Source organism: Dasypus novemcinctus, chromosome 4 (genome assembly GCF_030445035.2).
Source record: "Dasypus novemcinctus isolate mDasNov1 chromosome 4, mDasNov1.1.hap2, whole genome shotgun sequence".
NCBI classification, from domain to species: Eukaryota; Metazoa; Chordata; class Mammalia; order Cingulata; family Dasypodidae; genus Dasypus; species Dasypus novemcinctus.
The window spans coordinates 163785034-163809452 of NC_080676.1; the positions used below are offsets into that span (position 1 = coordinate 163785034).

Here is a 24419-nt window from a genome sequence, read left to right on the forward strand (position 1 = left end):
TCTAGGATGCTTTAAGTCTGACCCAGTCATCAGGGCTTCCCAGTCGGAGTCCCTTTCTGGTCCAGGAACACGTAAATTCCATTTAGACCCTTCTGACGTGGCTCACTGCCTTTGCTTCTGCTCCTGCTTGTTCTTCAAGTCCTTTCCCCCTCAAGGTGGGTTCATCCCTTGCCTGTTTCAGTCCCTCTGAGAGCTGGGGTTTTTTCCATCTGCATCAATGATTAAGTTAAGCTGAGAAGTTGAACCCCGGCCACTCTCTACATCTCCCTCTTCTCCTTGAAGAGGGAACGTCTCTGTGTGTCTTCAAGGGCAACCTTAGGGTTAGGAGCAGCTTCTCTTACTGTTTCGTCATATCAGTTTTGTTGTCTGTATCAAGCTGACGGTTTTAAACTTGTTCCAATTCAGCCTAACCTGTTGGGCTAATTAGGATGACCACACTGTGGTTGGAGGCCACGGCATTACTTAGGGACAAAGCATCTCAGAACATAGGAGCTGACGGAGTTTTCAAAGTGCTTCATCGTACAGTTAAGGAAACATGCACCTGATACCAAAAGCAATTTGCTCAAGGTTAGAGCCACAGCTGGGACTCAGCTATTTTGACTCCCAGTCCAGATTTCTGCCCATAGCAATGGTACTGGACCATGCTAGTTAATTCCAAGAAAGTCTTTTTTTACACTCTTCCACCCAGAACATGGTGCTAAGACACAAACGTGACGTAGAATATTGGAGCAAAGCTTGCATTGTGACTAGAATGGCATTATAAACTCCTACGTAATTATTTTAAAGAAAGGAGACAGAGAAAAGAGAAGATCACAATCCTTAGAAGAAAGAGGACGAGTGACTCAATAGCAGTGTTTTTTATAAACTTTATTTTGAATACTATCAAACTTACAGGATAGTTATAAAAATAATACAAACCCCACACAGAGAACTCCAGCATACTCCTCAGCACCTCCTCCAGGTACTCAAATCCACCAATTTTTATTTTATTTATATATATTTTTTAATTACCTGGGGCTGGGGTTTGAACTCAGGACCTTGTATGTGGGAAGCTGGCGCTCAACCTCTGAGCCACATTGGCTCCCCTGCCATGGTGTTTCATTCGTTTTGCTTGTTTGTTTTGTTTTTTCTAGGAGGGATTGGGAACCAAACCCGGGACCTCCCATATGGGAAGCAGGCACTCAACTGCTTGAGCCACATCCACTCCCCAGAGCCACCAATTTTAACTTTTACCACATTTGCTATATATATTCTTCTCTCTATAGCCATCTGTCCATTTTCTGAACAATTGAGTGTAAATTGTATATATCATGCTCCTTGAACACTTAGTACTGCTGAGTGTACTTCCTAAAAACAAGGATATTCACTTACATAACCACCTTAGGTGCAGTTATCAAGTTCAAGAAGTTTAATATTGATATAAAGCTTACAGTCTAGTGCTTGCTTCGGCAGCACATATACTAAAATTGGAACGATACAGAGAAGATTAGCATGGCCCCTGCACAAGGATGACACGCAAATTCGTGAAGCGTTCCATATTTTTTTTAAAAAATGAATAAATTAAAAAAAAAAGATTACAGTCTATATTCCAGTATATTCCAATTTTTCATATGTCCCAATAATTCCCCTTTGACGCTTTTCTCCTCTCTTGCTGGGTCTCATCCAGGATCACGCATTGCCTTTGACTGCCATCATCTCTGTAGTTGCTCTTTCTTTTTTCCAGTTGTGGGAACATGTATGCAACATAAACTTTCCCATCTCAACTGCCCTCACGCACACCGTTCAGTGGGATTAACCACGTTCACAATATCGCAGCACTCTCACCACCTGTCGGTACTAAAACTCCCATCTCTCCAAACAGAAACCCTATACCAATTAGGCATTAATTCCCCATTGCCCCTGTGCCCCCAGCCCTGTGCTGCCCCTGGCAACCTGTACTCTAATTTCTGTCTCTGTGAGTTTGCAGATTCTCTGATAATCTCTTTGCACCAGCTGGTGAAGAGTGGGGGCGGGGCCAGCCAGGGCACCACGAGGTCCTCCTGCTTGTAGGGAGCCTTTATCTTGGTTTGGTGCTGACCCTGTTATGGCGCAATCCTTTAGCTTTTTTCTGGAGCTTTGAGAAAGATATTCCTGCTGCTTCATGCTGGTTGTTCAAAGCTTCTGGCAATAGTGGAGATGCCTAGCACTGATTATTTAAAATTCTTGACCCTGACGATTGCCAAGCATTGAATATGATGTTGAACAATACATCCTGAATTTTCAATTGTAGTTACATTTTCACCATATGATTAATGATGTCTTTAGAGGAAAAACTGGATCATGTAATAGATTCCTAGTAGAGAACATAATTCAGAAAGGAGCGATTCTCAGGAGAAAAAGATACACCCAAAGGAAAATTTCACATGTTTCTGATACAGTAATTACTCTCCCTCCAGGAATTCACTCACGTAGCATAAGTTGATGGGACCAAATGACTCGAAACAAGATCGGCTTCAGTGCTGCCACACAAACTGTTAGGTCAGGAGACATACTGGGACAATATCTGGTTTAAGTTGTTCTCCCCTACCTCTCAGGGAGGCATTTTATGAAAGCAGCTTTTTCTTCCTGTGGATGCCACACTGATAACACATATGACTATTAAGAAGAGAATCCACATAATGCAATTCATCTTAGATGAAGATAGTGGTGGTGAGGGGATGTACCTCTAGATAGTGCTTTCTGACCTTCAATGCCCCTTCACAAAGGGTCCTTGTTTTTGCTTGGAGTACACTGCATTTACTCCCCACCTCCATCTCCAAGGAGAGCCAAGCAGTTTGCATGTGTGGTCGACTAAAATTAAAGTAGTTCCTCAGTCCTTTTGGCTCACCGGGCTGATGCAGGAGGGACTCCATCCATTTTGCCAGTGGAAAACTGTGACATGAGTTGCAGAGATATGCGCAAGGTCATAGGTGAAGAGAAGTGGGTCTGCAGGATTTCAGGCCAAGATCAGTTATCAGCAAGTGTTAACCAGGAGACTAGTGATCACTTAGCCCTGAGGTGGGCACACCTTTAGACTGACCGTGGAGTGGAGGTGCCTCACCGTTTTATGAGATGATTCGGGATTGCACTGAACATTAACGCTGACTTAGTTTTCTTTTTACTCGCCTGCTGTTGTCATCCATCATGAGTAAAAGAATCTTTTGGTGAGGCTTTAGTTGTCTAGGTCCCTCACCAGAGAGGTGAGGCTGAGTGCTGTGTGATTTCTGTCAAACAGGTGACATGATTCTTAGAAATTAAATATGCCTCCCAAGATTTACCTGGAGATGAAGTGCAGGTTGAGAACAAAAGTAATCTTATATGAGGCTTTAGAGAGTTTTCTTTACTATTCTTCAGCCAGGCCAGGGTCTCAAAAATGGGAACACCCTCATGGAATCGAATATCACCTCCTACTTTGAAATCCAACCAGGAAGGAGTTAAACATTCCGGGCAGCTTCAAGTTGGATTATCTTCACTGGTTTGCTTCTAAACTATAAAATCGCATTGAACACCCTTCTCAAATTAAAGTTCACTTTCTTGTAGTTTCCATAATTAGTTGAAAAGCGAGTGCCTGCAATGACAGGCTGGCTAAAATGAGTGGAATGTGCCATTAGTATATCCCTTTCAGGAATTCCATTAAGGAAGACTGGTTTTCAGCCAAGGGCTGGGCAATTTGATCCATCCCTCTGGAAGAGAGATGGGAAGTCCAGTTCCAGGAGGAATGCAGAGATTCTGAGTCAGCTATGGGCTTTCAGAGGGGTGGGTGCTCAAGTCCGGAGGAGATATATATTCCCCCAGAATAAATGGATTACTTTTGTGCTTCTTGGTAGCTATGACGCTATGGTGGGGCTTCCTTTGGGTCAAAAGTAAATTGCTTTTCGTTCTTTTGCCTTTGTCTTTACTTGAGGCTGTGGCCCGTTTTCTAGAGCAGTATCACACCCTGCATCTGCCTACAGGGTCTCCTTTCTGGAGGATAGGGCATTTATAACTGGGAGCTGAATGGCCCTGGCTTGCCTTGGTGGAACCTGGAAGACATGAGAGCTCCTCTCTCAACCTAGGTGCCAGTTCTTAGGTTCTTGGAAGGGTTCCCTGGGACAGACAGGCAGGCCACCCACTCAAGGCTCCAGGGTGATGCCCCTTTGGTGATGAACTCTACCAGGCTGGTTCTGATCCTCTCTTTATAGACTCAGAAAGCAGCTTTGAAAAAGTGTTGAGAATGGGCCAACTCTCAGGGAAGATCCATGTCCGATGATCTCCTAGGGATCGCTGTACAAACCAAAAGGGCAGTTTGCTAGTTTACAGGGACACTTTTAACCACCAAGAGGACTAGATGTGCTCCCTTCTCCAGCCACACATCCTTTCCCAGTGAGTCTACTTCATGCAAAGTCAAACCATCATCAGCTGGGACCTGGAATCAGCGGTAGGTAGTTCGAAAGTGTGGCATCATCAGGTTCCACAGTCTGGTTGCCTACCCTCGCCCTGGACACAGCTCAGAGGGTGCAGCCAACATTGGCCTTGGGTGTCCTTTTCACCTTTGCTGCAATGGCCAAGCACCCTGCTCCCCTCTGATTGGTAGGGTCTTTATTCAGGCATGCTAAGACTTTGCCATTTTCCCAGAGAAGCTCATTCTTGGAATCATCTGACCTCTTTAATGTGTGACTTTGCAGAACTATGTTCTGTTTAGGAGGGAGTTGGTATCACTGTGTAACTTTCTGAGGACCATCTTGCTTTACTCATTTCATCCTGCTTGGTGGGTGCCCGCCTACCTTCCTTTAATATCTCAAACATGCTTGTATCTTGAAAAATTTCACATTCTTGAATGAAGAGCCTAATACTCTACATCCAAGAAATAACCTTATGTGACAGCTTGCTAAACATGAAACCATTTCTTTTGTTTATAAATTGGCAGGAAAACCAATTTAGCAACCACACACCTGCTCGTTTTGAGTTCAGTTCTAGAATCAGTAGATTAGCTTACAAGAGGAACAAAGGTAACCATGTAGGTCAGATTAAATATATTTCGACAGATTGAATAGGACAAGCTAGAAGTTTGTAATGGAGGTGCATTCTTTTATCAAATCCATGCTGACAAAGTTCCAAAACCTGTATTAGGAATAAATAAATAAGTAAAATATATCTAATACCTAGTAGTTTTGCCCATGTTGTGAGAAAAGGCGTCAGAAGTTTTCAGAGTTAGAATGGTGGCCGATGCGCTTGTATGATCTAGCCTGACCCGAGGCCATTAGTTTCACTTCTCACTTCCTCAGCTGCGTTGTTGTTAATCACCTTTGTGCTGTCTGGGGTAAATGGCATGTGGTGTCAAAATTAAGCTATGCTGAGTGACTTCAGGACTCTGATTATCTCCAGCTGAGACTTATATTTAGAGTCTGAATCTTGGAGTCAAAAGGGGTTTGGGGTTCCTCCAGTCTGATCTCTTACCCCACAGAGGAATCTCTCTCGAACCATCTCTGACACTGAGCAGCCAGCCTTCATCTAAGCACCTCCAGCCACCAGGAAGTGACATCTCTCCACAGAGAGGCCAGCTGAGGGGCCCTGGTTTGCACAATTCTAATTCTTAGAAAATGCTTCTGTATACTGAGCTAAAATCTGCATCTGAGTAACATTCATTTGTGTCCAGGTTCTGCTTTCTGGAATTTTGCAGAACCACTCTAAACTTTTTGAAATGAGCTCACAAATGGGGAGGGGGATGCTTACCAAGCACAAAACGATAACCAAATGCATCAAAATCCACGGCTTCCTGCAAAGCAATGACATGAAGCCTGTGGCCCTTAGAGGTCAGTGTCCTGCCGAGCACGGTGGGCATCCCAGTGGCGTTTATGGGGGCAGGGCTGGGACATTCCTGTTTTCTGATAAGGTCAGGAGCTTGAGGGAAAAGCAGAATACGAGTCACACGCAGTTTCATTTACTGTCAAAAGGCAAGTTGGTGTGCTCAGACCAAAAAAACTCCCCTTGCTGGATGCCTCAACTGCCTGCCTTAAAAGGGTACCTGTTTGCAATGATTTTATGGGATATCTCAGTTGCTGTTTTCCCTGATTCCTTTTTTGGGAGCAGTGTTTTTGTTTTTTAATAAAAAATAACTGATGTTAACTGGGTGAATGCTGTTTCCTTTAGCACATGGCCTCATTAAGCCCTCACAGGCACCCCAAGAGGGGGTCTCTCAGCACTGTCTCTTACGCAGGAGGAAAGGGAGGTCTGTGGGGGTGAGAGCCTGGCCCAGGTGCACTGGCAGGTAAAGGACAGATCTAGGGCTCAAACTTACACCCCAGCTCTCAACTACCTACCTCTCGGAAAGCTCATGGGGAACTCATCTGGGTTCTGTGTTTCTCAGACCCATAGAAACAGAGCTGGGTTTGATTTTGCTGGAACATAGGAAAAAACCCTAGGACGTTGCCTGAACTACTCCTGGGGTCCTAACAGTTCAGGGGCCACACAAGTGCCCCCTCCTCCTGGTGGGTGGGTGGGGAGGCTCCAGGAATTGCTCTCCTGGGCCGGGGGCGGCTTCCAGAGCTTCTCCCCACCTGGCCGGGGCGCTGGGCGCCTCTGCACGCGCGCCCCCCACCCCCAGCACGGGGTTAGGAGGCCAGCTGTCCTCCCGCAGCTTCCAAGGGTGACACGCCGAGAAGCAAAGTCTCCCTGGCCGAGGTTCACCTCCACTCTCCGGAGGTGGCTGGCTGGGGCAGCCCCCCTGCGGGCTTCAGGGGGCGAGCACCGGCCCTTCCCCTGGCTGGGGCCGGCCGCCTCGCCCGCGGGTCCGGGGAGGCGTCCTGTCAGGTCTCGCCCCTCACCCAGTCGCCTTTGGGAGAGGCTGCCTGGAGGACTCTGCAAAATTCAGAAGGATCTGGAGAATTTCGACAAGGAAAAAATCCAGCGCGGCCGCTCCACGGCGAGCGGGCCGGTGCGGGCGGGGCCGGGGCGCGCATTTGCGCCTGCGCAGTGTCCGCCTGACCGTGGGCCGCCGCCAGCGAGGGTTACTAGCGGTCAATGCTCGCGAGTAACCTCGGCTGCTGCGCGGCGCCCGTGGGAGCAGCCCGATTGGCTGCGCGCGCCCGGCGCTGTTGCTAGGCGGGCGAGAGCAGAGGCTGCCGAGCGCAGAGCCGGTGGCCCCCGCGTGGAGGCCACGCGCGGGTGGTTCCGGGCCGCTGACGGGGGCCTGCCAAGCCCACTGCCCTGCGTGTGGGATCAGTGCCTCCCAGGTCCACAATTGCCAGAACCTTCCGAGAGCACGATTTTCCCGTGCCTGACTTCATGACAGTGGCGCGGATGAAGGGAGATGTCGGTCCTTGATCCTTTTGTGTCTGGGCTTGCTTTCTGTGGAAGCTTCTTGGGAAGAACCGTCCTGGGAGAGGGCTAGCACACAGAATGGCCACCCTCAGGAAGAGGTCACGCCTTCTGCCGGGGCCTGGGAGCGTTCATCCGAGTGGGGGGAGTTCCAGAATTTTCCAGGTTTCTACTTAAAGTGAACCACAGCTCACAAGAATTTTCCGGAAGGCAGATGCTTTCTGAGTCCTTATGAAACGTTCTTCTTTTGCTTTAGGTTGACAGGATGGGGTGAAGTGGTGAGAGGCAGGGCCTCTGAAGGTTGGGTGGGAGCAGGTTCAACACAAAGTGACCAGACCAGCCAGGTGCTGTCTTCACTGTGACCCGCGTGTTTAGGGGACCCTGGAATTCCCCTCAGGAACCTGAAGTGGGGGACCGAGTCAGCCAGCTGGCATTCGGAGGGCTCACGCTGCAAGGTTACCGCTCCTGGCTGCCTGCTGACTCACCTCGTCACGGGTGTGCTGCAGGAGGCAAGGACAAGTAGGAGCTGCATTTTAAGGCGTGCTTCTCTGTCACCACTGTTACACGTACTTTGGTGAACCTGCAAAAAATGTGATAATAAACACCATTTCTACCAGTTGTGCTTCACTCGAACGTCCTGAAGGCTTCAGAGGCCTGGGAACGCTTTGGCGAAACCGGAGGTGCCATGCCGTGGCCTCCCTGGAGACCATGGCCCTCTCTAGACACCTGGTTGACTGGTTCCTTTGGGCTTAATTTAGGAGTGTTGTGAAAGGTTAAACACCGTCATTCATATGCTTTGTTCAACGCTTTGAGTTCCTGGCCAAATATGAAGAGACCAAGGCTAATGATTTTTCTTGTAGTCTCGGTTTGTGTTTGCTTGCTTACTTGGTTTTGTGATTATAGAGTTGGCTTTTTTTGGGAGGCTGTGTAGAGATTATAGCTGTCAAGTCTAACTGAGCTGAAGGTGGGTAGAGGGAGCCAGAGGTGGTACTGGGTAATTTTTATGTGGTAAATTCCCACTTACTTTTCCTGTTTGTTGTTTTATTCCAGTGAGGCAGGTGAAACCCTTCGTAAAAAGAAGGAAATGTATACTTACAGTAATTACTATAGTACATTACTAAAACAATAATAATAATATTGCTAACCCAAGAACACTATCTACAAAAGTCTAGTTCAAAAGTGGGGCGCCCTTACATTCAGCTTCATATTCTTTTTTTCAAGGTTCCCATTAAAAATTACAAAGGAAGCTCATGGGTTTCCTGTTTCAAAAGACCTGCATATCAGTTTGTCCATAATGGTTCGGTTTTTGATGGTACGAGCAGGGTGTTTTCTACCTCCAACCCCCTAGTCCTGTTCCCTTAAGTTGTCAGAAATTGCCCTGGGCCCTGGGCCAAACCATGCACCTCGCCTTGTCTCCAATTTTTATCTGGCTTAGAGATGATGAAGACGCTTATTATCTTATCACTTTCTCTCTTCTGAGGAGTGCTCTGTCTTTCTTAAGACTCATACCTCGATTTCCAAGTGAGACTTGCCCCTCTAAGTTTCAAACTGCTTAGCCTGGTTAAAAGAGCTCCCTCCAGCCCCCTCTCTCTCCCCCCACCCCCCAGGCCAGGTGCTAGGCAGGCTGATGTGCCTCAGAAAGGGTCTGCTCACTCCAGGGATTGTGTCGCCTTTGATGGGGACACAGCCTCTTCCAGGAACACACCTGGCCTCCGGTGCTGGGAGATGTCCTTCTGCCTCCTGAGCTCTGGCAGAAAGCGCCCTTCATGGGCCCCTTGGGCGGCTCTGCCCGTGGTCGTGGAGCTCGTGCGTGGTCTGTGTTTTCCTCCTTCTCGGCTTCCTAATGGGGTCTGTGACCACCATCCCTTGTTCCAGGGCCTGGCTCAGTGGGGGCACTCAACAGATGGTTGCTGTCTTAGTCTGCCAGGGCTGCTATGACAAATACCACCCACGGATGGACTTCAGCAACAGGAATTTATGGCCTCCCAGTTTTGGAGGCCAGAAATCCCAAATCAAGGTATCGGCAGGCCAGGCCTCCTCGGGGCTTGGGTTAAGGCCTGTCCTGCTTGCGTTTGGCCTCTCCAAAGATCCCATTTACATATGAGTTCACACCTGCAGGACGGGGGTTAAGACTTGAACATGTCCCGTGCTGGATGTGATTCCATCCCCAGCATTTGTTAAATGAATGGCAGAAATAGCAACAACCTAAATCCCAGTAGAGAGCTTATACCTTTACCCCAGAAGAGATCTTAGAAAAGGCCAGGAGAAAAACAAGAGTCTTGAGTTGATGAAGTGCTCCGGTCTTTTGTGGCTGGGCTGTCTCTGACATGGTCGGGGAAGCAGGTTCTGGGTGCCATTTCCTTGGGCCGGCCCAGACGCTGGCCTCACCCCCAGCCCTGCAGACAGACGCGTGGAGTGCTGGGTGGAGGTGAGAGCCTGGGTTCTGGGCCCGCAGCTGTGCTTGAGGCCTACCTCTACCCCTTATGAACCACATGATCTTGGGCCTCAATTTCTGCATCTGTCAAACAGGGAGTGGGAACTAGCTGAGCTCGTTCACGCAAAGCCCGTAGGACAGTGGCCGGTGGTCAGGACGCAGCATAGTGCTGTAGGCCAAATTTTGCCGAAGATTGGTTGCCGTGTCCTTGGTGTCAGTAAGGTGTATACTCACAAATGCTGCTGCTGCTGGCACTATCAACTTGATATTTATTAGCTCGTGGGCAGTAACTTCCGCGGTTTTCACAGCAGTCCTGTGGGAAGGTTTCCATACCATTCTTGTTTGAGGGACGGGGATATCCCACGGCTCAGAGTTATGAAGTAACTTGCCCGGGGCAGCACAGAGAGTGCCCTGGCTTACCCTGAGCCTGGGATTCCTAATCTCTGACAACCCCAAGGAAGGCAATTTACATCCTGCCCAGAGTTGTTCTCCCTGAGATTTTTATCCTCTTCCTTCTCTTCCTTGGTTTCTTGCTCAGCATGGGACTAAATCACGTTTAATACTGTGATGATATTAGCCTTGTTTAAGACTTGTCATGCCCACGTACAGGATGGGTAGAGGTTTTGTTATTTCCAGAAGGTCTTTAAAGAACGTAGGGATCATTGGATGATCGGTTTTGCACTGTTGAGACTACATTTGTTGTTACAGGGTGGAAATTTCCACCATTGAGACAAAGCTTCGCGGCAACTTTACACTTCAGAGCTGGCTCAAGAGAGAAGTTAATGTAGGTTACCTTAGGAGGGCATGAGATTTTATCGGGTCCTCTGTGTTTGTCTTGTGGCTAGATTTTCATGGCTGAAAATTAAAGATGTCGTGCCCACTGCTCCAGGCAGCCCGTGGCTGTGACCGTGGTGGCACAGGAGTTGGTACCTGCCTGCGGAGGCATGGGAGCTCTGCTTTGCCATGTGGAGATGCTTCCCTGGACATGCGCTATTCGGTGTGAAACCCTGTCATGTTGTAGGGCTGGAGAAAATGCTTTTTCCATCCTTTGTGGGTTATTCCAAGTTAAGGTGTTACAAGAAGGAGGTTAAGACGGTTGAGATACATATGAGATTCAGCTGAAATTTTCCTTCTTCTCTCTCAATAAAACGGTTCCAGGTCTAGCAGCCTTCAGTGAAATGCTCTCCGTAGGAAGGAGGCATCGTGGTGTAGCTGGGGGTGTGGGCTCCAGAGCAAAGAAATCGTACCCCGACTCCAGCGCTGACCGCTGGATAACTGGGCGAGTCACTTCACCTCCCTGTAGAAAGGGAAGTGATAGTAACACTCCCCATCTCATGGTCAGCTGACTTGGGCCCAGCATGGAGTAAACGTTTAGCAGACGGTAGCTACATTTCTTATGAACGTTGTTATATTCTAATAAAATACTATAAAAACAATTATACTAGCCTAGACTCAATCAGACAGACCAAAGCCTTTGAGTTATCCTTCTAGTAGTAGTTTGGGGCCAAGTGAAAACCTTTAAAACTAAAAGAAAAGCTGCCAGTCCACTGTTATGGGGACTGCACATTCCTAGGTGCTGGCCTGGCCCTAAACGTCTCATGGGACCCTCCCCCAGCCCTGCTAGAGGAGAGGGAACCGGGCAGGGGTCACAGAGCTGGGAGGTGCCTGGCCTGGTCCGAGCCCCCCAGCTGGTGGCGTCCTGCCTTCCTGTGTTTCTGGGTAGCACGCGCCCCTCGTGCTGGCTTCTGATGTCATGTCCCCTGGTTGACCCGCCGTCCATCCTTGCTGCCCCATTCAGGCTGCTTTGTTTCAGGAAGATGTGTAACGGCACTTGACACTGAAGCCACGAGCCCCTTGTTGTGTGGTGTCTTCAGAATCAGGGAGCTGGGCATGGGAGGTCCGCCTCCCAGAGATCCCTCTTTGGTCATTTCTTGGGGGTCTGGTGATTGTCAGGCTCCCAGGGCCTCATCTCTTAAATGTGAGCCAGAGGGAGGGGACCCCGGTGTCTCTTCAGCTGTGGGTGCTGGGACTTGTGGGTGAGGGCATGATGCACCCTCAGTGTGTTTGTCCTGGGTGGAGAGGAGGAGGGCTGGCAGCAGGGCGAGGGCAGGGTCCAGCCTCTGAGTCACGCAGTGTCGGGCAGGGCGGCTGCTGAGCCACCTACTGGGATGGGTTGATCAGAGTTCCCTACAGGTGCTTCCTTGTCATCCAAGAGGAACCCAGGGCTGGGGTAAGTTTAAGCAACTTGTTCTGAGTCGCTGCTCCTGGCAGGTGGACCACGAGATCACCCCACCCCCACTGACCCCCAAGGCCATCCTCTTTGACCTTTGCCATGTGAGACAGATCCAGTGACCACCTAGGTCCATGCCCATTTTTAGTGAACTTAAAACATTGAAATTTCCACTTCCTTCACATCTGTGTCTTAAGAAGTCATTTTCAAGGAGAATGAAGCTTTGCCATCGGAGAGGCTTGGAGATGCTTGGAAGGCTGTGCAATGGTGAAGACCTCAGCTAAGCCTCGTGAACTGACCTAGCAGAGACCCTGGCTCCATCCTTGGGGCAGTAAACAACTGTGATGAACGCACACCATGCCGGCTTGCCCCCCAGCAGGTGTGCCCACGGGCACCCCTCAAAGCTGAGCAAACGCAGCCGCCTTGCAGACCTGGCCACGGGCAGGCTCTCCAGAAGTGGATGGGACCCACGAGCTCTGGAGTCAGCCACTCGTGTGGTCTGCGATCCGGGGAAGTAAGAATGATGCTCTCTGGGGACGTTATAATTGTGATTTTGGCAGACACCTGGGGAGAGCAACGCCACACTCAAAGGTGAACCTGGCCAAGACAACCCAGCTGGGCACCAGATTTCCATACTGGATAAAGAAACCCGTGTCAAGTGGAAAGTTTTCTTTCTCCCTAAGTTGACAGGCTTGCTATGGATTGGAAGGGAGGGTGCATTTGAGCTGTGTTTCTGTAAGGAGTTAAGAAACCTACAGGGCATTAACAATTTTATGCTGTTTCTTATGAAATTTCATTGTATTAAGAATCCCCCAGTGTGTTTGTGGTTACTTCTTTTGCAAACATGCATGCCTTTGAAGCACAGAAGAATGAGATAATTTTTCTAAGATACGTGGGTCCAGGGTTAAGGTAGACTCTGATGTTCCTACACTCTGCTTTGACTCTCCAAGTTTCCACTAGGGAATATTGAATGTTTCCATCTTTTTTTTTTTATTAGAGCAGTTGTAGGTTTCATAAAAATCATGGAGAAAGTACAGGATTCTCATATACCCCTTCACACGCATTTTCTCCTGTCATTAATACTTCGCATACATGTCTTATTGGATTTTTAACCATGCAGTGAGGGGAGAAAGGGGATGCAGTAGCAATTACGAGCATAGATTTCTGATCTCTCGAACCAGATGGTGACTCTGGGGACAGAGGACGACAAGGAGAGAAATGGAGTCGCTGCCGGGTCACTCTTTACGTCCAGCTCTCCTGTTTCTCCACCTTGACCACCTCTGTGGGGCCCTTTAGAGCTGGCGTGCGAGCGGGCAGTGACCCACGGGTGTGTCGTGTGGCTTTGTGTCCTCATGCTTCTGGAAGCTGAAGCAATGAGGCCGTGGCCCCATACCTGGGCCGGCAGTGGGTGCTCCAGAGGGCTTGGTTACACCGGCTGTCCAGCCTCACCCCACAGTGTCCCGAGTGGGGCGGCCGAGACGCTGCCTTTCTAGCCAGGTCCAGGTGATGCTGGGCCAGGGCCTCCCCTCGAGAACCACTGACTCAGCGCCAAGGGGAGTGGGCGGCCGTGTGCCAGACGTCCCGGCCCTCTAGAGCCTGGAGTAGCCACTGGCCTTGCCCACTTCCGCTGGAGGCAGGGTGTCCCGGCATCCCAGCTGCCCCCAGGACTTCAGAGCCAGCCTGCCCATGACGGCCGGACAGTCCTAACCAGATGCAGGCAGCTGCTTCGGGTGGGGCGAGAGCCAGGCAAGGTTCTCGATCCTGGATAATAGGGCAGGAACGTCTGGGTTCAGCAGTTACATTTACTGATGAGGGGGCAGACTTTACCTTCTCCCCAGAGAGCCGCGTGTTTTGATGGTGCAAAATGTGTGCACGTGCTGGTTTGCAGTGTCACCTGTATAGCACCAAGAAAACAATGTTTCCTTGTGCTTACTGTAAAACCTGTTTAAGCCCCAAACGAGACCGTTTGGCTATCTCCATCACCACCTGATTTACCCACTGGCCAGTCTCTTGGTGAAATCTGGAAAGAGGGCCAGGAGTTAAGGGTCTGCGACAGGATCTTAGTGTGTGAGTGGACATGTGGAGGGGGCGGGAGAGAAGCTGAGACAAGGGCTACTCTAACCTGGCCATTTTCTTTCCTTGTCTTTAAACCCTCCTTAACTTTCACTAAGAGCAAAACCACTGTCAACACGTTGTTGGCAACGCCATCGTTTGCCGGGCTGGAGGCTGTTGCCTGAGTTGGCCTTGAGTGGGGACAGCATGGCAGGGGCGGTCCTGGGGCCCTGGTGGGTCAGGATAGAGCTTCCCCTGTCCCTTCCGTGCCACAGTCCACCCAGGCCCGTTGTACCTGCCAGCATCATCAGTACACGGCCTGAGGGAAGAAGGCCTGGTGCGGTGCCCGCTCTGGGGCCCAGGGGCGACACCCGCACGGTCCACGGTGACATCGACTGCGCCAGCCTGCCTCCTGGACAGGCCTCAGCGCTGGCTCTTAGTCCCCGCGCTTCCCCAAGTCTGATTGACCGTTTTGCTTCCAGGCCACAGGTATTTTATGGCGGAGCAGAGAACCTGAGCTTACGCCTTCTCTAAACACTGGCCCATTCTGACTTGGAGGGATCGGAAGGGATGAGTTTGTAAATTTATTTCTTGCGGCCCGGAGGCGGTTATGATCTTTAGAGAGCGAGCTGGGAGACACTGTGGCTTCCAGGGCCTGCAGCGGGGGAGCAGGGCCTCTTCCTGAAGACCCCTTTCTCACGATTAGAGCTGACAGTGCCCTTTAGGGCCGGAAGCACTGCCACATCCAGAACGACCGAAGGCCGACAAAACCCCAAGTCTCTGGCGCACGGGGGGCTCGGAGTGGTCTTCTGAGCCTGATCACACAGAACTGGGAAGCCCACCACGTCCTGGCTCCCCAGGTGAGGCCGCTGGGCCTGGCAGTGCCCTCTGGGGTCCGTGCAGTTCAGGCCCCACCGAGGAGCTGAGCCCGGGGAGAGGAAACAGGCTTTACCTAAACACGTGGCTCTTTTCCCCAGGCTGTGGATAAGCCTGATTGATAAGGCTGCACTTGCGTTGGGGCTTTGTAGTCAGGGTTCTTAAGGAATGACAGAGGTGCCTTCTTTGCAGTTGGCTTTAGAACTTCAGGCCAAATGGAAAGATTCCCCAGCAAGTAAAACAGAGGATTTTAACCCCGCCTTGCCTGGACCACACGCTCTCTTGGAGAGCGGGTCCTTCCGAACTTAGGACTGGTCTGTATGCATCCTGGAGTCCAGCAGATGAAGTGGCCTCCCCTGGCCAGTTGGGGGAACAGGGAGAGGACAAGGACAGATGGCAGCGAGCAGGGGCTCGGGGCGTGAGGGAGGCCTGGGGAGGCCAGCGGGCTGCACGTTCAGACAGGCTACGTCCAGGGCCAAGAGGGCAAGAGCAGCCGGCGGCTCAGGGCTGCTGTGGAACCGGGGAGGTTTGGGTGAGTCCTGAGTTCACTGGGCCAGCCGTGGTGGGGGAAGCCAAGCCATCCCAGCTCTTCCCTCTCTGTACCTGCATGTTCCCCCTCCCCCCCCCCCCCACCGCCCGACATCTGCTAAAATAACAAAGAGCAGAGGATGGTGTTTGGTCAGCAGTGCAGGATGACCCTTGGCAGGAGCGTCCACAAGAGGCCAGGCTGGGGGGCTGTGCTGCGCTGGAGGAAGCAGGGGCTCTGGAGGGTGGAGAGAGCGAGCGAGTGGGGAGCGGGAGGCACTTCACGATGAGCTCTGGTGTCCTGGCAACAAAAATCGCGGTCGTCAGCATCTGGGTTTGTGGGATGGCCATGACTGTATTTGCTGTCCAAACACCTTGGGGAAATAAATGTGAGGATTTTCACAGATGCCGTATATATAACACAGTTTCTTAAGGGGAATAGGTCATCAGTAGATATAACATACCTTCTAAAGGGAATTATTATTGAGAAATTTTTCACCTCTTTAAGTAATGGCAGAATAGCAAAGCTGTCCTTGTACTTTATGTGCCAATAAATATTTTCATAAAATCACCCCAGTCCAGGGGCAGAAAGAATGGACAAAGCTGCTTTGCTCCAGTGGCCCAGAGAGATTCTCAGGCACAGCTTTTCCTCAGCGATGGAAAGGAATTCCACGAGCATTTTACTTTCTTTTTTTGAGTTTTTCCTTGCAGCCAATAGGAAATTTGATGGCAAGGTACAATAGCATACATGGGTCTCTGTGCTTGGATGCATGAACACGTACGTGTGTGCTGTATTTATTTAGGACAGCGTTTTTCCAAGTTAGAAAAAGACCTTGATGATTTGTGCCATGCAGTCTTTTCATTGTGCACATCAGGAGGCCCCGTTCCAGAGCTTTCCGCAAGGTGGACCAGCTCTTGAGATGACATCCTGTCCCTGCCATGTCTACATTTGCATCTTATACGCGTATGTTCATTTTCTTCTGAGCAGAAAGGTGACAGATCTTTGATTCTCCGTACACATGGAAGGCTCCCGTGTCTAGCCTGGATAAGGCCCATGCTCCGTGCCAGGCGCTGCCCGATGCACCGTGCACTGGCCTTACCCTGGCGGCCGCCCCCTGATGCAGCCGTTATTACCTTTTTCAGACAAATAAGGGGACGGGGTCCAGGAGGCAGGTGGGGTCCCCGCCTTTGGCACTCAGGGCGATGGGTGAACACATAGATGATAAGCATATGGTTACTTGGAGGAGGAAGAAATTGCTTGAGGTTTGAGTGGGGGAAGGGAGGGACCTCAGAGGGGCCGAGGCCCTCCCACGTGCCCGATGCCTCAGAATCCTCATCTCATTTTGTCCTCTGGCGGCACCAGGCCGTAGGTATTGCTATCCCCAGCTTACAAGGAAGCAGGGCTCAGAGAGATGCGTTAAGTTGCCCAAAGTCTTTCACTATCGAGGGGTAGGTCTAGGCTGTGAGCTGGCTGGTCACCCTCCCCGTGGCTCCTCCAATGTCAACTGACATTCTCTTCCCCTGGGCCTCATAACTCTCAACGAATGGGCAGGTTAGGAGTGGGAGGGCAGGGTGGGCGTCTTCAATGAGGGGGCCTTTACAAACCGCGGCGAGCCTGGGAGGCCATGAGCAGACTCACCTGGTGCGAGGGAGCGTTGACGCAGGGGGCAGTGGAAGGGTCTGGAATGTTGAAGAGAGACTTTGGGCTGCAGGCCGAGGACCAATGGTTTATATTTGGGCTTGTTGCCTTTCTCCTAAGCCCGTGGCTCAGTGAACAGCTGGTGTAGGGTGGCCCATTGGAACCACATGCCCGGGGGAAAGCGGGGGTCCTGGCATGGTTGAACAGGGCCACTGGAGGGCTTGCTGCCTCTCGGCACATTTTAAGGGCATTATACTTGGGTGGAAACCAAATGGGCTTGGGACGCCTGAGTGCACAAGAGAAATGATGAAGCGCAGGCTGCCTGGTAAGCATGCTCTGCTGTCTAGCCTGGCTGATGGGCTATTTCGCAGTAGGTCCTGGGTAGAGGCCAGGGCTGGGGGAGCTCAGCACAGCAGGGGAGGGGGTGAGGAGGAGCCCCGAGACAGCTGAGGGGTCCTCAGAATCCCACCCCGCATCATGGTCCAGCTGGGCCAGGCCAGAGCTGCTTCTGGGGCAGAGCAGGCCCCTGCATCAAGCGTGCTCAAGGTGACCCATCGTGCAAGATAGATGAAGAAGCAACCCTTGTGCCCGGGGTCCTTTCCATGTCTGTCTGTGATGTCAGGGAATGTTCACGAAGCAGGTGGCCTCCGTAGCGTCCTTTAACTGGGTGGCTATGCCGTTGGGTTGCCAGAATTCTCACCGTGGCTGTCCCCGGGTTCTGCTTCTGCTGCTGGTCCCAGCCTGGCCTCGCGTGGTGGTGAGAGGACAATCAGAGCGTGTCCAGCCCTGCACGGCTACTTGGAGGAGAATGAGCTGCTGGCTGCTGTTTCCTGGTTGAGAAATGCCGGTAATGTCAACATTCAGGGAGAGTGGTCAAGCCCAGGAGTTGTTGGCCACATCCTGCTTCTGGAAGATGCCCAGAGCTGGCTGCATCTACTGCTGGGTGTGGGCTAGGTTTTGGCTTTGTGTTTTCTTTGTCTTTCAGAGTCTGAATTTAGGATCAGAATGCAGTCCTTTCATATGAGAGCCCCTGCTCAGGGTTTTCATTTAATAGACGCAGGTTCCTCATTGTCCTTGTATGGATGTGTTAAGGACAAGTACGCCAATCTGTTGCTAAAGCAGGAGGGTGAGTGAGTGACAGCACAAAGCGTGCTGAGCGTGCCTCCCCTGGCTGATGGGGCGGGCCAGCTAAGTTTATTTGGGTTGTGCCGTTGTTGTATCTGCGGCTTTTCTGAGGACAGTGGCTTCTGATCGGTGCTGGGCTGTGATCTTTCATTAATGGAGGGTAGCTCCAGTGTCACTCAGCTTTGAAATGTGTCCCAAGTCCAGCCTCTATTCAATGCAATGCTGCTTGGAAGAATACAGAGGCAACTTATGGCTTAAACAAGAAGGCTTTGTCATCGCACAGTTTTGATGACCCAAACCCCGAAGCAAGGCAACCAGCACGGCTGCACTTTCTCCTGGAGTCTGAAGCCTTCTGACTTTTAAGACCTTCCACCTATTGGATGAGAAGACTCCCCACAAAGCTGAGGGCAGTCTCCTCTGTTAATTGTAGATGCAATCAGTGGTAGATGCAATCAACTGGTTAGAGATGCCAACCCAACTCTAAAATTCTTTCACAGTAACAAGCAGGCCAGAGGCTTGATGGCCAAGCAACTGGATCCTGTAATGCAGCCAAGTGAACACGTGACATCAACCACCACACCCTCCGTCCTCCTAACGCTTCTTCCCTGCTCCCCAGGCCAGAGTTTCTTCCTCACGGGCTCTGGTAGGGTCTGGTCTTTGGGTTCTGATGTTCTCTGCTGGGAATTTAACCCTACTTTGGCAGTAGGCCGAGGGATATCATCAGAGGGCAGCCCCCTCGGATGTCCTCCTGGGCCCAGGTGGGAGTGGAGTGAGGATGGCTCTGGTTCCCACGGAAGCTCTTGTTGGCTGTGGCAGCAGAAAGGAGGAGAAACTTTGTGCCGGGGCTGCCCCTGCACGTTCTGCAGCACAGGGGGAAGGAGCGTCACACCTCCCAGAGCCCCTGCACTTGTCTGGAAGAGAGAATTAGCACATGGGGAACGGAAGTCGCCGGACCTCCAGGATTGCCACAGATGAGGCTCTAAAATTCAGAGCCGAGCCTTGGGGCAGCTGGCAAGACCCGGCTGTCCCCCCAGGGGGGTGCCTACCCCGAGTCGAGTTGGGGTGCTATAGTGGGGGATGCCAAGGGACTGTCAGAAGAGACCAGGTCCAAAGCAGCATCGGCCGAGCAGATCCCAGGATGGGCCCTGGCCAGCAGGCCGCCGCAGAGGGCTGGGTGGGAACCACGCTGGGCACCTGCCCCCTCGTGTGGGTGCCCTCTGCGCCCCTAAAGCCCTCTGCCTAAGGCCAGGGAGACCCAGGACCACCTTCCCTGGACCAGCCCCCTGGCGGCTGGCTGATGAGATTCCCCTGGGCCCCCAGCAAGGAGCCCCTCACAGAGGGGAGCTCGAAAGGCCGTGGGTGCCTGGGCGTGGCGTGTGATTGGTGCCAGGGAATAGAAAAGGGCAGTTGCATTTTAGTGACTTCTGGGGGCCCCTGGGTTGCACTGCCACTATCCCCCCCCCCCCCCCCCCCCGTGTAGACGAGCTCAGCATTGAAGGAGGGACGGGACTGCTTCTGCAGCATGTGGGTTTTAAGATAAAGGGCCTTGTCTGCTATTGTGGTCAGGACCAGAGGAGAGAGGCAGCCGCGTGGCTCCTTGGGAGGGTCCGGGGGGGTAGCGCGTTCTGCGCTGCGTTTCGTGGAGGGGTCCCCCTGCCCCAGGATGTGGGGAACGCTGCCTTGGGCACAGCCCAGCTCCAGGGCGCCTGAGCAGGCGCTGCTGGTGCTTGGAGTGAGGGGCGGCCAGCAAGCTCGGGAGAGCCAGGGGGCCGGGCAGGGCCAGTGGGAGGGCTGGGGGCAGGCAGACGGGTGGGGGGGCGGAGGAGGTGGAGGAGACACCCTCGAGCTGTGGTCAGGTGACCGCGCGGAGCCCGTGAAGCCAGCGTCCGGCGAAGGCAGCGCCCAAAGCTGCTGCCTGGCCTGGTATCAGGTTGACTCCCAGCGTGGGTGCCCGCGGAAAATCCAGTAAGAGACCTTCACAGTCCGACAAGTTAACTCAGCTCTCCTCCTGAAGGGGGAAGGGACTACCCCGCCCCCAGGCACGCCCTGAACGAGGGCAGGTGAGGGGCCACGGGTCTTTGGCATGGTTTGGGGACCCCCTTGCCTGCTGTCACCAAGAAGGCCTTGCAAGTATTTTCAGGTTCGTTTTGATGGTGTCAAACCCAGCTCCCGACTCCCAGGCCTGGTTCCTGTTAGGTTGGGTTTGCTTGGCTCTTGCGCCCTGTTACCGTTTCAGAAGTTGTTTAAAAAAAATAAAAGGCAAGGAGAAGGAAGAGGTGCTGGGTGTGGCCCACGGTGTGGGGACGGGAGCCCGTGGCCTCGGGGCCCTGTGGCTCTGGAGGAGCAGGCAGGGGAAAAGAAACGCCAGGGCGTGCGCCCGAGGCCCAGCTATGGCTTTCAGTTAATAATTTAATGATAATGTTGGTTCGTCAATTGTAAGGAAGGTGCCGCTCTAATGCAAGGTGTTAATAAACTGTGGGAGGTTCGTGGGAACGCTATACTTCCTACATGATTTTATGAGCCTCCAGCTGCTCCAAGACATTGGTTTAATGAAAGGGAAGCAAACATACCACGAGGTACGCTCTGCGGACCGTGGTCTTTTTGCCCTGACGTTACGCTGGAGCAGGGGTTCTTAACCTTTTCTGTTCCACGGATGGAAACCGCGGACCCCTTACTAAGTCCACACTCTACTGTGTATTAAGTAATCAATATTTCACACCTGCACATCTCCACAAGAATAATGTACTTATAAATTTCAATTCAAGCTCACGGACCCCATGTTAAGAACCCCTGCGTTAGAGTTAGGGGCGGAATCGAAAGCTAAGGGGAGGAGCTGGAGGAGGGAGACAGACTGTCCTGACCAGGAGCCTCCTTCGATTCTGGGGCTGAGGATAGTGGAGAGAGAGGGAGAGAAAACAGGAGGGAGGGAGAGAAAGAGGAGGAGGGAAGAAGGGAAAGAGGAAGGAAGGAGAGAGAGAAAGAAGAGGGAGGTAGAGAAAGAGGGAGGGAGAGAAGGAGGGAGGGAGGGAGAAAAAAGGGAGAGAGGAAGGGAGGGAGAGAAAGAGGAGGAGCAGGGTGAGAAAGAGGGAGGGAGGGAGCAAGAGAGAAAGGGGGAGGGAGGGAGTGAAGAAAGAGAGAGGAAGAGAGGAAGAGAAAGGGTGAAGGAGGGAGGGAAGGAGCCAGCTGCAGCGGGAGGTGCCCCGCGCGGTCCAGCCGTCAGCACCCTGGGAAGACATCGCAGCTTTGTGCGGAGAGCCTGGCCGGGCAGCGTCCAAGTTGAGGGCGATTATTTGGCAACTTCACCGATGCTGTTGACATAATTTAGGTAATCGGGAGGAATGTTTTCCTGTGTTGCTCTCGCTGGCGTTGGGAGTCTGAGGGGAAAAGCCCAGCTCGGCCCCAGCTGTGTGACACACCACGGGGAGGGGGCCTCCGGGCCCACAGGCGGGTGCAGTGGCCTCCCTCCAGCTGCAGGCGCGCGCCGTCAGGGATTCACCGGACCTGCTGGCCCGAGGGGCGTGATGTGCGTGCAGGTGTGTGAGATGGTGTGCACGATGTGCATGTGGGTGTGTACACAGGTGTGCCTGTGCCTTGTACATGGTGTGTGTGCAAGGGGAGCATGTGCATGTGTGTCCGTGCCGTGTGCCTGTGTGTGGCCTGTGTGTGCACGTGTGTCTGGCTTATTCTACTCAGCATAATGTTCTCAAAGTTCATCCATGTTGTCATATGTGTCCCAATTTCGTTTCTTCTTACGGCAGCATAGTAGTCCATCTGTGTGTGTACCTCGTTTTGTTTATCCATTCATTGGTTGATGCACACTTGGGTTGTTTCCATCTTTGGCGATTGTGAGTAACACTGCTGTGAACATTGGTGTGTAAATGTTTGTTTGCATCACAGTTTTCAGTTCTTCTGGATATATTCCTAGTAGAGGGATTGCTGGATCATATGGCATTTCTTTTTTCCTTCTTCATTTTCTTTTAAATGTTACATTTTAAAAAATGAGGTCCCCATATAGCCCCCACCCCCTCACCCCACTCCTCCCCCATTAACAACCTCTTCCATCATCGTGGCACATACACTGCACCTGGTGAATACATTTTGGAGCACTGCTGCACCACATGGATAGTGGTTTACATTGTAGTTTACACTCTCCCCCAGTCCACCCAGTGGGTCATGGCAGGACACACAACATCCAGCCTCTGTCCCTGCAGCACCGTACCCTGTATACATGCCCTGGAGAGCTCCTTCCCGACCACGTGCCTCCCATCAATAACACCCCACACTGTGCTCCTCCCGCATATGGCATTTCTTTATTTAATTTCCTGAGGAACCGCTAAACTATCTTCCACAGAGGCTGCACCCTTCTACATTCCCACCAACAGTGAAGGAGTATTTCTCTCTCTCCACATCCTTTCCCGCACTTGTTGTTTTCTGTTTTTTTAAATAATCACTGGTCTGTGCTGTGCGAGATGGTATCTCATTGTAGTTTTGATATGCATTTCCCTAAAAGCTACTGATATCGCACATTTTTCATGTGCTCTTTTGCCATTTACATTTCCTCTTTGGAGAAATGTCTAGTTAAGTCTTTTGCCCATTTTTCAATTGACTTGCTTGTTCTCTTATTGCTGAGTTGTGGGATCTCTTTATATAGCATGGAAATCAAAGCCTTTTAAGTTATGTGGTTTCCAAATATTTCCTCCCATTGAGTGAGCTGCCCTTTCACCTTCTTGACCATCCTTTGAAGCGCAGAAGTCTTTAAGTTTGAGGAGGTCCCCTTTATCCATTTTTTATGTTATTGCTCGTGCTTTCGGTGTAAGGTTAAAAAACCACCACCTACCACCTGGTCTTGAAGATGTTTCCCTACGTTTTCTTCTAGGTCCTCGATCCATGTTGAGTTAATTTTTGTGTAAGGTGTGAGATAGGGGTCCTCTCTCTTTTGGATGTGGCTATCTGGTTCTCCCAGCACCATTTGTTGAATAGATTGTTTTGTGAGGCTGAAATGTTGTTACAGAAAACATGGAGCAACTCCCAGAAGGACTATCATTGTTTCGGTGTGTTTTACTTGCTGGGGTGTTCCCCTCTTTTTTGGAGGCTCAAGCCCCTCCTCTCTTCCAGGGGAGAAGTGGCTCCACCTTCACCAAAGTTTCTTCCAAGTTCTTCCCATTCCTGCCCCTCAGGGTCAGAGAAACAGCTCTTCCAAATTGATCGTTTCTTAATTGATGAGTTTGTACCCTGACTGATGATTCTCCGAAGCATTTGGGGGTAGACGTCATAATTTAGTTGCTGACATTTTTTGCGTTCTGAATCCAAGTCCAGTTTTGGATGTATGATGCCAATATCCCTTCTCTTCCTGGGGTCTCCCTTTTCTCTCATCCAGTGGTCTCTTTTGAGGAACAGGAAAGTAAATTTAGCAAGCCGAAGGAACCTGTCCAAGCTCACGCTGCTAACCCGAGGCCATACTCTAGAGCTGTGATTTGGAAACTCAGGGTGCCCTCTGAGTCACTTGGATGCCACCCCAGGCCGGTTCCATTAGAATTATTTCCAAACTTCAAGGCTGAGAAGCTCTGGACTGGAGGCGACGTAGAATTATTTAATATTCAGCGTCTGGTCTGAGTCACTTCTCGCCGCTCACTGGGGCTATTTTTAACGAGGCGTGGGGCCCTGTGAAGATCAGCGCACCAGTGGCTGGCCGTGGACTTGGAGCCCCTTCCATGGGGGGAGGGACGTGCCGGGGCCAGCCGCCTCCTCCCTCAGCGTCCTCAGGCGTGATGGGGAGGCGGCTGTCGGGGGACAGTCGGCGACCCTGGGCATGGACAGTGTGGGTCGGTCCAGCCTTGGCTAGCCCTTCACTTTGGCCCCCTGCTCACCGCCTCCCACAGTGAATGCAGAACTGTGGACCTGACGGCGTGTTTAAATTAGCAGCAGAGACGTGACCCCCTTGATGAGAAGGGGGCCCAGCAGAGAGCCATCTCCCAGCCTGGCCAGGACGAAGCCCTAAAACAGAGATGGGGCACGCGTGGATGGCACTGAGCCAGGCCAGATGCCATCTGATTAAGAAATGGAGGGTGCTGACATGCACAGGAGATGTTTACGTGTTGGAGGCGACGTGAGCAGTCAGAACACAAGATGCCTCACTTGATCCCTAAGGCCGCCCCCCTTGCCCATCATCCAGCGGCTGTGCAGTCCTGGTTTTCAGGCCTGTGGGGACCCTGGCCTCTGTGCTA

At 51.7% G+C, this 24419-nt stretch overlaps 1 protein-coding gene and 1 non-coding gene across 5 annotated transcripts in view; both read left to right on the top strand.

Annotated features, from left to right (window-relative positions):
- The window catches only part of ABCG1 (ATP binding cassette subfamily G member 1), an 84436-nt gene that overhangs the window by 19158 nt on the left and 40859 nt on the right, over nt 1-24419 (top strand). The window lies entirely within an intron of this gene.
- LOC111765827 (U6 spliceosomal RNA) lies at nt 1437-1543 on the top strand. Its single transcript, XR_002798054.1, has one exon. It is a non-coding gene; the product is annotated as a U6 spliceosomal RNA (small nuclear RNA).